This window comes from Adiantum capillus-veneris, unplaced genomic scaffold, assembly GCF_014529385.1.
Source record: "Adiantum capillus-veneris isolate H3 unplaced genomic scaffold, ASM1452938v2 Hic_scaffold_321, whole genome shotgun sequence".
Taxonomy (NCBI): Eukaryota; Viridiplantae; Streptophyta; class Polypodiopsida; order Polypodiales; family Pteridaceae; genus Adiantum; species Adiantum capillus-veneris.
In genome coordinates, this window is record NW_028221434.1 from 24,984 (window position 1) to 30,183 (window position 5,200).

General features: G+C 41.1%; 1 pseudogene; it reads left to right on the forward strand.

Annotated features, from left to right (window-relative positions):
• The first annotated feature begins 2,654 nt into the window (after window positions 1-2,654).
• LOC147417221 (uncharacterized) lies at window positions 2,655-4,816 on the forward strand (annotated as a pseudogene).
• Window positions 4,817-5,200: the final 384 nt, after the last annotated feature.

Consider the following 5,200-nt stretch of genomic DNA (forward strand, 5'->3'; position numbering starts at 1 on the left):
TTGAAGGTGATGGAGAGTGTTTAGCCCGCCGTCTTTGTGGAGCCATCTCCGCCGAGGTGGCGGGAGACTCACTTCTTTCTCGTTCCTTCGGTGGAGGCTCTTGAACTCTCCTTTGAGAAGAAGATGAGTCATCAAGGAGAAAATTTTTGAGCCCTTCATAGGGATCCTCTTCTTCTTCACGAATCGGAGAGAGACCTCTTTTGGAAGTCTCGCAAGGAGGCTTCCTAGGTGTTCTCTCGTCATGGTGGGGAGTTTGGAGAATCCCATGAGCACGAAGCTGCCGTTGCACTTCACTTTGGAGGGATGGATTTCCCATGGCTTGTTGAAGCCTAGAAACAAGATATTTAACAAGCATCACGACATCATTAGTAGCTTGCTCATTAGCAAAATCAAAGTTATCAACATTAATTTCACTCTCTTTACTATTGTCAGTCATTCTAACAACTTTTAGGTATAAACTTTTTAGGTGTACTTTGGCACTTCAAGCCCTAGTTGCTACTCCTCTTTACCCCTTAGAAAAAGCACTCAAGCTACTCCCGGGGGATTCACTGTGTTTTTCCGTACGGTACCACATGAGTGTACAATAGGGGGGTTTTTAGATTTTGTACATAAGCGTATACAATAGGGGTAGCCCCTCATTATTTCATACTCATACCGTACACATAAGGGGGGGGGGGGGGGGGGGGGGGGGGGGGGGGGGGGGGTGGTTTAGATTGGGGCTACATTCAACTACCTGAGCCACCTTAAATACATTAGTAAGCCTCTCTCTCTCTCTCTCTCTCTCTCTCTCTCTCTCTCTGCCAAGCTCGTAGCCAAGCTCAAACCCCTCTAATTTTTCAAAATTCCCAAAATAGACTTCAAATTTTTAAAATTCCCAAAGTACCCATGTATCTATTTTGATCGGATTGATCAAGATTTTCTAATTTTTATTCCTTTTTTACAATTGAGATGCATTTTTGAGTGGTTATTAGCATGTAATTTGTCACATATTACCACACAAAACAAGCGATTATGTCCACAAAGATAACACATAAGTGTAGTCATCAACAAAATGTCAATCATTGAAATCGGTTCATGGGTGTCGTGGGATTTTTTTGGGACCGCGGCCCTGTGTGTGACGCTCTTGGCAAGCAATTGCATCAGTGTTCGGAAAAAAACATTTATTTAAACCTACAGAATTCCTTTTCTTGAATTTGCCAAGAGGAAATTTTAGAAAATTACATTTATTTTTCAGGTTGTTACACTATTTTTCTCTATTTTGGGACGGAATTTCTCCTTTTCTCCTTGCTGTCAACCGGCAATTTTGAATTTAAAGCGGCACGATATTAAGTCGAGACACATTTTTCTCAATGGATGATTGCATCTGTGCGGACAGAAGTGGAAGAAGGAGAGCCCCAATTAATCCTCGCTTGCAGAATCCTAGCATTGTGTCGTGCAGTGCTCAAAATAAACTTTTTTCCAAAAACTTGGCAAACCTGCATATGTGAAACAACAGAGGTAAATTGACAAAATTTGAAGGTTTCTACACCAAATTAGAATGCAATGTTTAATTACAACCAAAGATAATATGTAGTTAACTTTTGCTTAATTGTGATGAGTGAAAGCGCTCTTATGCTACCATCTGTTAGTCGAGAGCGAAAGTAAGAAACTTTGAGCCCTTTTGCCAAGAGAGCATGAGGAAAACCGAATGTCCTTTAATCTCTCCTTGCTCTCTTATTTACACAAGCATTAGCCCACTCCTCTAAGTCTTTCCCTGCTATGCCTTGTACAGAATTTGTTGCTTCCACACAATTTACTTCTTTCCTAATTTATGCACATGAATTGCCCTTAAATTCCCTTTATACATGACCTACCCCTTGCTTTATCCAATCCACCAAATTAACTCTGTATGTGTGACAAATTAAGCCTTAAATATAAGGGAAATATTCAATATATCATTGATTGTTGAGTCTCAATCAAAGAGAGAGAGAGAGAGAGAGAGAGAGAGAGAGAGAGAGAGAGAGAGAGAGAGGAGAGAGAGAGAGAGAGAAGAAGAAGAAGAAGAAGAAGAAGAAGAAGAAGAAGAAGAAGAAGAGTATTTTAACGTCGTAGGAAACTATCCCTAGAGATCTCAAAGATCTATTTGACGAGGAGAGTTGAACTCAAGACCTTTTATTCAAGAGAAAAATGGTGTGAGAGAGAGGGAGAGATGCTTGCAGATAGGGCTTTGGGTTTTCTCAACTTCAAATATAAAATTTAGTGGTAAATTTGAAAATTGTGGGACTACAATAAACCTAGGTTTTTTTACGAGCACTATCTTCTCTTCATTGAATTTGGGCATCAGCTCCCCCGTGAGTCGTAGACCCTTTGCAGACGAGGTGTTGGGCCTCTCTCGTCCCCTGTCGAAGCTCTCTACAAACTCCCACATGTGCTTGGTGTCTGCGTGCGGTACTGTTGCGCCCTCTCAGCGACAGTAGCACCCTGCAAAGCGGCATCTCTCCCCTCCCTCAGAGCCTCCGACGGGCCTCCGACCTGAAGTGAAGGTATTAAAATTTTTTTCCACAGTCAGCATGTCTGCGATTTTTTGAAAAATTATTAAGTGGTCGAGCAAGTCGGAATGGAAAAGTTGACAATGGAGGTTGTTACTTACTTTATCATCGAACTGTGCATTCTGCATGATAGAACTTGCATTATCATCGAGGCAAAAGAAAGAAGGAAAGTACAGTAATGAGATTTGATTAGGTTCAATCTGCATTTTTATGTAGTACAGTCCTCTTCAAAGCTTTCTTTTTCATGTCCTTTTGGGGCCTCCTTTCCATCTCTTAAATCTTAAACTCATGCAAGTCTACGTTCAGTGTCAGGAAGAGTAAGAGTTGCTGTGCGACTTAGGCCGAGGAACTTTGAGCAGCTAAAAAATGATGCTGATTTTGCTGATTATGTGGAGTTGATTCCAGAGGTCTTCTTCTCATTCCCTACCTCGTTGCTTCATGGGAAACTTTACCGGCATTAGCTCAAGACAGGTTCTATATTGTGCCAATGCCTTGTTTTAATCGATCTGTCTTTTGAACTTTTCACAGCTGAAGCAACTGAAGCTGAGGAGGAATAATTGGGACTGTGAGACGTTCCAGTTTGATGAGATTCTGAATGAAATTGCTTCTCAGAAACGAGTCTATGAAGTAGTGGCAAAGCCTGTGGTTGAGGTCCTTCATTGCCCCCTACCATTTTCAACCCATTTTATTCAAGTAGATAGTGTTATAGATAGGGAAATAGAGTCTTTGGGTGCTTGTTCTTCGTGTCTAAAGATATTTGCTTAGATGTTGGTTTGGCTTGTGATAGTGGCCTATTTTGCAAGATATTTTGTATGTTATGTTTAAAACTCTATCTGATTGTATATACTTGGCATCCCTCTTCTTTTTGCCTGCAAAGTGTGCTAGAGGGGTATAATGGCACTATCATGGCATATGGTCAAACAGGCACAGGTAAAACTTTCACCCTTGGCAAGCTTGGGGAGGAAGATGCTGCCGACTGTGGAATCATGGTTCGAGCCATGGAGGATATTCTTGCAGATACATCTTCTGAGCAAGGTTCAGTAATAGTCTCATATCTGCAGGTGACTGCTTTTGGCCTCTGTTTACTCTGTACATGTACATGCTTTGTAATCTCCTTAAACCAAAGCTACCTTAAACGGGCCTTAAATGCATTAGTCTTCTTGAATGTTTGTGTTCCTAGAGAAATGCCTTTCACCTGTTAGTTTTGGAACGATGTACTGTGGTGCATAGTTGTGTCTCATTTTGAACTTGTTAGGGTGTATAAAATTAATCAATTAGCTTCAAAATTCAGATGGTTGAACTTGAAAGTATTTAGGATGGTTTTCTTACTTTGAAAAGGAGGCGCACCTCCCAAACAGCCTAATAGTGGTTTTAGTGTACACCTTTTAATGAAATCTTTGAGTTGCAAATACTACTGTTTTGGGCCAAATGATTCTTCCACCCTTGATGCATGCAGCTCCTATATATCTGGCTAAACATACAATTGTCTAGCTCAAGATGAAGTTTATGTTGTTATGCAACCAAAGAGAAATAACAGACTGATGGTGGAGGTGTCAAGAAATGATTGTTAAAACATTCAGTCTAAAATATTAAGAGGCTCTAAGGCAAGCTTATGGTGACTCCTATTTGTGAAGGTCATGTCATCTATCATACAATTCAACATAGACTCTGGTGTTATACCGTCTACATAATTGCAGTTAGTTATACAGACCTCGGGAATGATGCATGTCACCTGTGATGGTTTGATGTCTGAAGATATGCCAGAGAATTTTCATTTAATTCTCTGGATGTCTTTTACCTAGAGGCGTTGCCTCATGAGACTCAAGCTTCGAAATGCTGCACTGTAGGGTGTTAGTAGGGTTTCCCTTGCCTATATTTTACTTCTCTTTGGGGCCACCACTAGTTCCTTTGCTCGCCTGCACATATCCGAGGTCACAACAATCTTTCCAAGAATTTGTAGTGACATAACTACTGATGTGTGCATTAGTAAGTTGGGTGGAAATGCAAGGCCTCATAGCGTCACCATCATCGAATTCGATGCAGTTGGTGATGGAGTTACTATTAATACTCATGCGTTTACAAATGCCATCTTTTACCTCAATTCTTTTGAGGATAAGGGGGGTGCCCAGCTCTATGTTCCTGCTAGATGATGGCTGACGGGAAGCTTCAAGCTTATTAGTCATCTGTTTCTGGACAAAGACGCTGTCATGCTAGGCTCTCAAGTATGCTCTCTCTGCCCCATTCCCTACCTTTTTTTCTCATGTACGATATTCACTACATTTTCCTAGTTTCTCAGGCCCTCCATAGCCCTTAGATGAGACAATCACTACACTTTAATGGCAACCATATGGGGGATGCATATGGTTATCAGACTTTGAAATATAGTATGATTTAGATCCCCAAGAAATTCTATATGTCGGATACCATATGTCACGTGACACATCCAACCCTATGTGTCCGTGGACAAGCTACACCATAACAGGGTTTCCATCAAGTCCAGTCAGTCTAGCTTAGAAGTGATCTGGCACTTTTGTGAGTCTATTCGTAGACTATGCATGCCCAGTCACTTAGTATAGATGCATATCCTTTGGTTGCACACAACATAAGCATATTCATGTACAACAGATTCCATCAGAGTCAGTTTGGGGATTTTTCCAGTGACCTTAGTCTAA